The sequence below is a fragment of the Gossypium hirsutum genome, chromosome D08, assembly GCF_007990345.1.
Source record: "Gossypium hirsutum isolate 1008001.06 chromosome D08, Gossypium_hirsutum_v2.1, whole genome shotgun sequence".
Taxonomy (NCBI): domain Eukaryota; kingdom Viridiplantae; phylum Streptophyta; class Magnoliopsida; order Malvales; family Malvaceae; genus Gossypium; species Gossypium hirsutum.
In genome coordinates this window covers 33,741,731-33,753,161 of record NC_053444.1, presented here as the reverse complement: position 1 = coordinate 33,753,161, position 11,431 = coordinate 33,741,731, and the positions used below count along the sequence as shown (strand labels likewise).

At 35.8% G+C, this 11,431-nt stretch overlaps 2 non-coding genes across 2 annotated transcripts; one reads left to right on the top strand and one right to left on the bottom strand.

Annotated features, from left to right (window-relative positions):
- Positions 1-606: 606 nt before the first annotated feature.
- On the bottom strand, positions 607-712 carry LOC121220497 (small nucleolar RNA R71). The gene has a single exon (XR_005917701.1). It is a non-coding gene; the product is annotated as a small nucleolar RNA R71 (small nucleolar RNA).
- Positions 713-9,340: 8,628 nt separating this feature from the next.
- LOC121220529 (small nucleolar RNA R71) lies at positions 9,341-9,447 on the top strand. Its single transcript, XR_005917739.1, has one exon. It is a non-coding gene; the product is annotated as a small nucleolar RNA R71 (small nucleolar RNA).
- The last annotated feature ends 1,984 nt before the right edge of the window (positions 9,448-11,431 follow it).

Genomic DNA, 11,431 nt, shown 5'->3' with positions numbered 1-11,431 from the left:
TAGAGATAATTCTGGGCGCAATCTGAAAATACTCATGCAGCAACATCAGTACCAAAACATGACAAAATTAAGGATAACTAAGTTAAAATCCACTAAGTTATAAAATGTAAATTACTAAACTGAAAATGCTAAAATATTTGCTAAAGATAACTAAATGAGGACAAATTAACCAATAAGTAGGGAGAAAACATATATTCTTTCTAGTACTATCACATAGCTACCCACAAATTTAAACATGGCATGTAACGAAAGGACTCTAAGGGAGTACGTGATACCAAATCTGGATCTGGTTCAACGCAGGATAACGAGGCCAGCTATCACGACCAATAATTTTGAGATTAAACCAACTATGATCCAAAACAATTTACAGTTTTGAAGAACAATGACAGAAGATCTGAGTCAACATTTAAAATCGTTCCTCCAGCTTTGTGATACTTTCAAATACAATGGGTCATTAATGACACTATTTGTATTCGATTTTTCCCCTTTTCATTAATTGATAATGCCTTTTCTTCACTCAATATGCAGGCACCAGGATTGATCACAACATGGGATGAACTCGCAAGGAAATTTCTACAAAGTTCTTCCCTACTAACAAGATGGTCTAGCTAAAAAGGGAAATTTTGATGTTTAAACAATTAGAAGGAGAAAGCTTTCACGAAGCATGGGAGCATTTTAAGATGTTAATTCAGAAGTGCCCACACCACGAATTGCCTAAATGGTTACGACTGTAGATTTTTTACAACGGGTTGGATGTGCATTGGAGGTGAAGATTAGATGGAGCAGTAGGAGGAGCCTTAATGAAAAGAGTGTACCAGGATGCATATGAATTGATAGAAAGTATGACGATGAATTCCTGCCAGTGGCCAACTGAACGATATACATATGGCCAAAGACCATCTATGGTGAAGGTTGTCCAAGAGGATGATAGATATCAAAAACTGATCGATAGAATCAATCAAATAGAGGCTGAGAAGAGTACACCATCTGTTTATGGAAGAGACAAACTGCTCTTCCACTATATTAATAATCTTACCGAGGATATGAACTACATCAGGAATAGGGATTGAAATTCCTGTTCAAATACATACAATCCCGGATGGAGAGATGACTTGAATCTGAAATAGGGAGGAAACGGAGGAAGAGGTAATATCTCAATCCAAGGTAAAAATTCTAACTATCAACCTTCTTCTTTACAAAAACCCCAGGAAAGGGCCAACCCAAATGACCATACTTCATGTGGTCAACGTCTTGATAGAATCGAGGGGGAGATGCAGTCAATGACAACGGATGTGAAACAGGTGCAATTTGAGTGCACCAATTCAACAAGAACATAGACTAAACTTGAAGTTTAAATGAGCCAATTGATGAGCATGATAGGGGATATCAAAAGGTAAATTGGTATAGGTATCCCTAGTAATACTTAAAATAATCCTCGTAGAGAAGGAAATGAGCACGTGCAAGCAATAGCACTCTGATCGGGTAAAATACTGAGTAGTTGAGAAAACCCAACTCAGGAGGTGAATATCGAGAATACTAATGATCTTCGAGAGAGACCTCTAGAAGCAAAAAATGAACCTAAATCCTAGGACATAGTTGCACCAACAGTTGAGCTAGAGACAAAAACAACTAAAGATTCTGCCGTTGGAAAGATACCATTCCCCTCAAGTCTAGAAGAGAAGCAAAAATGGGATGAAGACGAGTTTGTAAGTTTTTTGAACTAGTTCAAAATGTTAAACGTTAACTGCCATTGATCGAATTAATTGAAAAACTTCCTAAGTACACCAAGTTCATAAAGGGATTTATGACTAAGTGTAGGAAAATTAAGGTAGGTGAGCAAGTTAATAGAAGTGCTTCATGTAGTGCTATTATCTGAAGAAAGGTTCCCCAAAAGTTGAAAAACCTGGAAAGTTTTACGATTCCCGTAGAGATAGGGAGCATCCATTTTAATAGAGCTCTAGGTGACCTAGGAGCTAGTATCAATTTAATGCCCCTATCCATTTTTGAAAAACTTGGGTTAGGAGACCTAAACAATACGCAGGTAACACTACAGCTGGCTGAAAAATCTTCAATACACTCGAAACTATTACTAGAAGATATGTTAGTCAAAGTGCATAGCTTTATTATCCCGGTAGACTTTGTTGTTCTAAACTTTAAGGAAGATCGAGAGATACCAATCCTATTTGGAATACCTTTCTTAGCCACCTCAAGGTCCACTATTTATTTAGAAAAAATAAATTAACCATAAAAATCAATAGTGAGACCGAAACTTTTAAATGTGGTCACCAACAAAGTGGGGAAAGTATAACAAAGTTAGAGCAGCAATGCAATGAACTACTTATTTCCAACACTCTCAGGTCAAAGGATGTCCTTTTTGTAGCACATGCACGTTAAAAAAAAAGTTTAAGGAAAGGGATAAGTGGAACGACGAAAATGTGCTAGTGTACACAATCGCAACAAGTAATAAAGTGACAAGTAAACGTCAAGTTATTGTACCCACAGGGACTGTGTAAGAAATTATTTATGAATGCAATTAAAAGACTTTGGTGGAGAAAAATATTTTAATTTTGAGGAAGTGATTAAAAACTAAGATTAACTAAATAAAATAAATAGAATAAAATAAAATGTTCCAATGCACGATTTCAAAAGATGATTTTAATCAAGATAACATAGCTGTGTTAGATTAATTACATTTCTTAACTTGAAATTACTAAACTCATGATCATGTTGTTACGAATAAATTCACGACAACTCGGTAATTTGCTAAATACTGCTCATACATACTTATTAAATTAAGTTATCTCTTGAATATCTTCCAATGCCAATTCAAACAATTAATCAATCTTCATAAGCACAGAAAAGATTAACTGAGGTAGCAATGTATTCCTACCTTGAAACAGTTTAATCACAATAATCTTGCAAGTTATGCAAGGCTAATGTACTTTTAATACCGTCGCTAATTTAACCTTCAGCTACCTTAGAAGATTAAACATGCATTGATTAAGTAGACACAATTAATTACAATTTCAACATGATTAAAAAATTAATTCATTAGTTACCTTACAATTATAATACAAGAATAACTTAATCATGATTTTACTTAATCAAACAACATACCAAGGCCTATAACAACACAAACACAATTTTAATAACTTAAGTGGACGAAATGCAATCAGCCTAACACGAATTAAATTTAAGTCATATTAATTAAATTAAACATATCAACATCACAAGTATTATAGAAATGTTCATAACAATAACAATAAAAATTAAAGGATAGGGAACAAGAATCAAATCTGGTGTTTTTCTGAAGCTTGACTAATTTGCTTCACTCATTCTTCTCTGCTTGTTCTTGTTGAATCGAGGGTTCTACGAGCACTTAAATGCTGATTCTAATGGTCATTGAAAGGCTCTTTTCAAAGAAGGGAAATTAGCAAGGGAATGGAAGGGAAAAAGAAGAACAAATGAGGGGTTTTGAAGAGAGAAAGTGAGAGAGAAGTGAGGAAATGAAAGGATGAGAGGTGTGTTTGAAATGAGTAGCCAATAAGGTATTTATAGATTGCATAGGCTGCTAAAAATAGAAAAAATCAGCAGCCATAGAATCCCTCATGGCCAGCCATACATGTTGCAAGTTTGAAGCTTTCAAACTTGCTAAATTTAGTTAGGGGCAAATCTACAAAGGCTTGAACAGTGGAAGAGTTTGAATGCAATTTAAAGGAAGCTTAAAGGGCTATTTTGCAAGCCAAATAATCAGCTACATAAGCTGATTCGATCAACATGTTGGACGGATTTGGGTAGCCCAGTTGCTCAATTGGATCAGTCTATCGGTTTAGCATAATTGGGCCTCTTTTCATAATTAATTAATAATAATTATTTAACCTAGAAAGATGGGAGGGGTCACAAGCAGTCCTGTTTAAGTTCCAATCTCCTAGACATAATTTATTTAAACATACCAATCCCAAAAATATACCCCAAATCATTTATTAAAAACACGAGAAAAATTAAATATCTGATCAAATGAATGAGATTTGATCCCACTCAATTTTATCCCCCAGTAATGTTTTAAGCGCTAAGCATTAACTCAAAACTTACCTCCCTTACCTTAAAGTTCGACAACTCCATATGAGAAAACTAGGTGTATCATAAATGGACCAGACCACGTGATTTTAACTTACCTGGAAACAACCTTAATCTGGAATTGAGTAACAAGACTTGCTGACCTGCTTCAAATTCTCGAACTCTAATGTGCTTGACATGGCATCTTTTAACTCTTTTCTTGAATAGTTTGACATTCTCGTATGAGAACATTCAAAACTCCTCTAACTCGTTGAGCTGAAGCATCCATTTCTCTTTAGCAAGCTTAAGATCCAAATTGAGTTGTTGGAGACCGCAATAATCTTTGTGTTCTAACTCCAAGGGCAAATGATAGGCTTTCCCAAAAACCAACCTATAGGGTGACACCCCTAAAGGTGTCTTGTATGCTGTCTTGTAGGCTCATAAAGTATCATCTAGTCTTTTTGACCAATCTCATCGATTTGGGTAAACTACTTTCTCGAGTATGCCTTTGATCTCTTTGTTTTCCAATTCAACTTGTCCATTTGTCTACGGATGGTAAGCTATGGCAACCTTGTTCTTCACTCCATGTTTGTCAAGTAATCATTTCAACCATTTGTTCATGAAATGGGACCCTCCATCACTAATGATAGCTCTCGGGGTTCTAAACCTTGTGAACACATGTTTTTGCAAAAACTTCATCACAACCTTAGCATCGTTCGTCGGATATGCCTCGGCCTCAACCCACTTAGACACGTAGTCTATTGTTACCAATATGTACTTGTGACCAAAAGATTGAGGGAAAGGACCGAGAAAGTAAATACCTCAAACATCGAATAATTCTACCTCAATGATGTTTGTTTGGGGCATCACATTTCTATTCGTAATATTTCCAACCCTTTGGCATCGATCACAACTCTTTACATAAGCATACGCATCTTTGAATAGCGTTGGCCAAAAGAATCTGGCTTGCAATACCTTGGCCGCAGTACGTGTATCTCTAACGTGTCCCCCACTCGAAGCTGTGTGACAATTATATAAAATCTTATGTACTTCATCTTCTACCATGCATCTCCTGATCATTTGATTTGCACTCTTTTTAAACAAATGTGGCTTTTCCTAGAAATAGTACTTAACATCGTGAAGAAACTTGTTCTTTTGATGATATGTCTTATAAATCGACATCAAACCAAAAGCTAAATACTTAGCAATATCAGCAAACCAAAAGGTATTATGGACATGATTTACCTTTAGTATGTGTTCATCTTGAAATGTCTCATGAATGGGTATACATGGAGAATTCTCTTCTTACGGCTCCAATTTGGACAAGTGGTTTGCTACTTGATTTTCCACCCCATTTTGATCTTGAATTTCTAGATCGAACCCTTAGAGTAAAAGTACCCATCGGATTAAGCTTGGCTTAGCGTTCTTCTTGGCAAGTAAATACTTAATTATCAAATGGCCTATATAGACAGTCACTTTGGTATCTACAAGATAAGACCGAAACTTCTCAAAAGGAAACACAATAACAAGTAACTCTTTCTCTATTACTGTATAATTCAATTGAGCTCCTGTCAGAGTCCAACTTGCATAGTAGATGGGATGAAAACCTTTGTTCCTTCGCTGGCCCATCACAGCTCCTACTACAAAGTCAATTGCATCACACATCAATTAAAATGGCAAATCCCAGTCTAGTGTGATGGTGATGGGTGTCGAAACTAACCGACTCTTCAAATCATTGAAAGCTCTTAAGCACTCATCATAAAATTTGAACATCGTGTCCTCCAATAATTTGCACATGGGTTTAGCAATTTTGGAGGAGTCCTTGATAAATCTTCGATAGAAACTAGTGTGGCCCAAAAAGCTCCTAGCACTCGTTACAGATGCTAGAGGTGGGATTTTCTTGATAACATCTACTTTTTCTTTGTCTACCTCGATTCCATATCTCGTTATCTGATGCCCTAAAATAATACCTTTTCGTACCATGAAATGGCACATTTCCTAGTTGAGTACTAGGTTTGTTTCTTCGTATCGCCATAGTACCTTGGCTAGATTATCAAAGCAATCATTGTATGTATCTCCAAATACTTCTCAACCATATTAGTAAAAATAGACATCATACATCTTTGAAATGTAGCAAGTGGATTACATAAACCAAATGGCATGCGTCTAAATGCAAATGTACTGTACGGGCATGTGAAGGTTGTTTTGTGTTGATCCTCCGGTGCAACTGTAATCTGTTTATACCCCAAGTATCCATCAATAAAATAGTAATAGTCTCACCCCACAAGTCTATCCAGCATCTGGTCCAAGAACGGCAAAGTGATCTTTCCTAGTCACCTTGTTCAACTTCTAGTAATCAATACAAGTTCTCCATCCCGTAACAGTTCTAGTCGATATCAACTTCTTATTCTCGTTCTCAATATCATAATACCTCCTTATTTTGGCATGCACTGGACCGAACTTACCCACAAACTGCCTGAGATGGGGTAAATTATACCCGCGTCTGACCACTTCATGATTTCTTTCTTTACCAGGTCCTTCAAGATGGGGTTCAGTCTTTGTTGTCCATCAATCGTCCCTTTCTCGCCATCTTCTAGGATGATTTTGTGCATGCATATAGACAAAATAATGCCACGAATATCGACTATGGTCCATCTGAACACTAGGATGAGTTTCTCTTCTTGCTCTTCGATCAATTTTGATAAAACAATCACAGATAAAGTAGAAGCATTACCTAAATAAACATATTTTAAATGTGAGGGAAGTGCCTTCAGTTCTAGCAAAGCTATGTATTCTTCCCCCTCTTTAACACTTGAAGGGTTCCTTTTCTATGATTAATTCCTCCAAATTGGACATTGTAGAACAATCATCAAATGTGTCAGGATATCGCATAGACTCAAAAACGTTAAATGTTACCTGGTCATCCTAAACACTCATAGTAAGTTCACCCTTTTGCAGATCGATAAGGGTCCTTCCAGTTGCTAGGAAAGGTCTTCATAAGATGATTGACACCTCTTTATCTGCTTCAAAGTCTAGAATAACAAAGTCAACAGGAAAAATAAGTTTATCTACATGTACCAATACATCCTCGATTTTTCCTTCTAGATGTGCTAAAGATCAATCTGCTAATTGTAGTGTAACTGTAGTAGGTCTAACTTCACCTATCCCCAACTTTTTAAATATAGACATGGGCATCAAGTTGATGCTCGCACCCAAATCGCTTAGTGATTTACCACAATAAGTTTCTCCAATGTTGCAAGGTATGGTAAAACATTTGCGATCTTTCAACTTTAGGGTAGTTTGTCTTGAAGATACATACTGCATTCCTTCGATAAGGCCATCGTCTCAAATTCTCCAAGTCTTCATTTCTTGGACAGGATATCCTTCATGAATTTGACATAATTCGACATTTGTTCAAGTGCATCTACCAACAGAATGTTGATATGAAGTTGCTTGAATACATCTAGAAAATTCTTGAACTGGACTTCCTATTTCTACTTTTGAAGCCTTTGAGGGTAGGGTGGTGGAGGCTTCTGTACTGAAACTGGTTGATTCATCTTTTGTGGCACTTCTGTATTTAACGAAGTTGCTAGTTTATAAGAATTAACTGGTTCAGAAGTTACCTTAACAGATTTTGTAGATTCTAGTTCCGTTGAAAATAGAATTTCAACACTCAGTTGAACTTCCACTAAGTCTTGAGCATCAGCTGGCTCTTCTTCGACTTCGACAGTGTTGGGCACTAATGTCTTTTCGCTCTTCAATGTCAATGATTTACAATGTTCTTTCCTTGGATTTCTTGGGTTTTTCATAACACTAGACAAAGCACCTGGTGGATGATTTCTGAGTTCAGTGGCAAGCTGGCCCATTTGGTTTTCTAAGCTTTTCAATGTGGCTGCTTGGCTTTGGATTAAGGCATCATTTTTGGCTATGTATGCCTTCAACAAGTTTTCTAAACTATTGGAAGGTTCAACTTGAGTTGGTTTTTGAACTTGTTGCGTAAAAACAGGTTAGTAGGTCGATCTAAGTTGGGCATAAGTGTTACTAGTTTTAGCCCCTTGGTTACTCGAAGAAAGCTTAGGGTGGTTTCACCAAGATGGGTTGTAAAAATTGGATTGCAGTCCTTGTCTTCCTCAGTTTTGGTTTTGATTACCCATGTAATACATTTATTCTAGGTTTGATGGACCTTCTTCGAACAAATGTCCTTCCCCACAATAAACACAGGCTATATTTTCAAATTAATTAGGTGGCTGATGCGGAACCCCGGATCTAGACACAAGAGAAACACAAATTAGAAATAAAAACGAGAATAAATAAAATTAGTTAAATAATAATAATAAAAAGATAGATTTGCCTTATGGAACCCTTGGTTAACTTGCAACCAAAAATGCCAATGATTGAGCGGCTCCCTACGAAACCCCTAGAAGAAGAACCTCTAGAAACACCGATGAACGGGAAAGAAATTTGAATATTTGTAACTCCGAAATACCCTCGAAAGTAACAAACTCCAAACTAAATAGCAAGAGAAGAACCACTCTACTCTCAAAAATTTGCCTCACACAAATTTGGAAGAAAACAAATACTCTTTTTTTTTTATATATCATGTCCAATGTGTAGAAAGCAAGCCTATTTATAGGCAAATTACAAGAGTAATTGAATCCTAATAAAACTCTTTAAAATTATCTAAGAAAATAAAATAAATAATAACCTAACCAATAAAATTACTTAACTCATAAGTGATGTGTCCCAACCAATGAGAATTAAGTAAACAATAATAATAATAAGATACATAAAAGATTAATCCACCAATTTATGGGCTTTCACTATTCCAAGATTGGTCCAGTGAATTGCATTCCCGTATTTGTCAACGTCACGAACATGATGACTTAAATTTGTAGCAACAAAGTCTTGGACAAAAGCATTCATCTTTGATTTTAATTGCCGTGCCTTGCTTCGAGTGATTGGACCACAAGGAAAAACAACCCCTTGAGTGTCACCTCTTTGGCTCGTATCATTAGTGGTAAAAATTTTAAGCATTGAGAAAATTAAAGATACTTGAGATGCAAGTGAAGTGAGAGTGTCCACTTCATGTACTCCAGCGAGTCATCTTCTTGACGCTGCTCGATTGGTTGGCCACTGATAATTATTATTTGCAATTCTCTTAATGATTTCAGAAGCCTCGTTATAAGACTTAGAAAGGAAAGCACCATTAGCAGAAGCGTCCACTACCATCCTCATGTAAGCATTGAGACCGTTATAAAACATCTCAAGTTGGATGCAATGAGGGATTCCGTGATGAGGGCACTTCCGTAAAAAAAATTTGTACCTTTCTCATGCCTCATATAAGGACTCATCGTCCATTTGTTGGAAGGCAGTGATCTTGTTCCTCAACTTAGTATTCTTTCTAGGTGAGAAATACTTCATAAGGAATCTTTTTCCTAACTCATGCCATGGGGAAATGGAATTTGGTGGCAATGAGTTCAACCAAGCTCGAGCTCTGTCCCTTAGCAAGTATGGGAACATTTTTAATCTTAGTGCAACTTCGGGTACTTCGGCTAGCTTGAAAGAATCGCTCACCTCTACAAACAGTTTTAAGTGAAGGTGAGGATCTTCGATAGGCATTTCATTGAATTGGCCCACTATCTGAAGCATTTGGAACATGACTGGCTTTAGCTCGAACTGTTGTGCCTCGATTTCGGGTCTCCTAATACCCCGGATTAAGATCATAAACACTGGCACAGCATATTGTATTAGAGCACTATCCCTATCATCAACAATAAGGATAGGATTTTGAGCAGGGTTTGCTTCGTTTCCTTGATTTATATTTTTGTAATTCATCTCTTCGGTCCTTCTTTCACTTTCTTGTCTTCTTCGTTATCAAAAAGTTCTTTCAATCCTAGGGTCTATAAGAAGTAAATCAATAATTCGGTCAATACTCATGAACACTTGAAATAAACACAGAAAAAATAATTTAAGTTAAAATTGAAAAGAAAAATAAACCAAAATGCAAAATTAACAAATTCACAAATAATGACTATTACAAACAGTCCCCTAGCAATAGCGCCAAAAACTTGGAACGACGAAAATGTGCAGGTGTACACAATCGCAACAAGTAATAAAGTGACAAGTAAATGTCGAGTTATCATACCCATAGGGATTGTGTAAGAATTTATTTATCAATGCCATTAAAAGAATTTGGTGGAGAAAAATATTTTGATATTGAGTAAGTGATTAAAAACTAACTTTAACTAAATAAAATAAATAAAATAAAAATAAAAGTTCAAATGCATGATTTTAAAAGATGATTTTAATCAAGATGACATAATTTTGTTAGATTAATTACATTTCTTAAATTAGAATTACTAAACTCATGTTCAAGTTGTTACGAATAAATTCACGGCAACTCGGTAATTTGCTAACTACTGCTCATACATACTTATTAAATTAATTAATCTCTTGAACATTTTTCAATGCCAAATCAAACAAGTCATCAATCTTCATAAGCACATAAAAGATTAAGTGAGGTAACAATGTATTCCTACCTTAAAAGATTTTAATCACAATAATCTTGCAAGTTATGCAAGGCTAATGTATTGTTAATACTGTCGCTAATTTAACCCTTAGCTACCTTAGAAGATTAAACAGGCACTGATTTAGTATTGTGTCAATTAATTACAATTTCAACAGATTAAATAATTAATTTATTAGTTACCTTACATTTATAATGCAAGAATTACTTAATCATGATTTTACTTAATCGAACAACTTACCAAGGCCTATAAGAACACAAACACAATTTTAATAACTTAAGTGGATGAAATGCTATAAACCTAACATAAATTAAATTTAAGCCATATTAATTAAATTAAACGTATCAACATCACAAGTATTCATAGACATGTTGTTTCCAACAGTGGTTGAAAGGCTCTTTACCAAGAGGGGAAATCGGCAAGGGAATGGAAGGGAAAAAGAAGAACAAATGAGGGGTTTTGAGCAAAGAAAGTGAGATAGAAGTGAAGAAATGAAAGGATGAGACCTGTGCTTGAAATGAGCAGACAAGGGGAATATTTATAGGTTGAATAATCTGCTAAAAATATCAAAAATCAGCAGCCATAGACTCCCCCCATGGCTGGCCACACATGTGGTAAGTTTGAAGCTTTCAAACTTGTTAACTTTAGCTAGTGGCAAATCTACAAAGGCTTGTATAGTAGAGGGGTTTGAATGCAATTTCAAGGAAGCTTCAAGGGTTATTTTGCAAGCCAAATAATCAGATAAATAAGATGATTAGGTTAGCATGTTGGACGGGTTTGCGTCGCCCAATTGCTCAATTGGATGAGTTTCACGGTTTAGAACAATTGAGACTCTTTTTATAATTAAT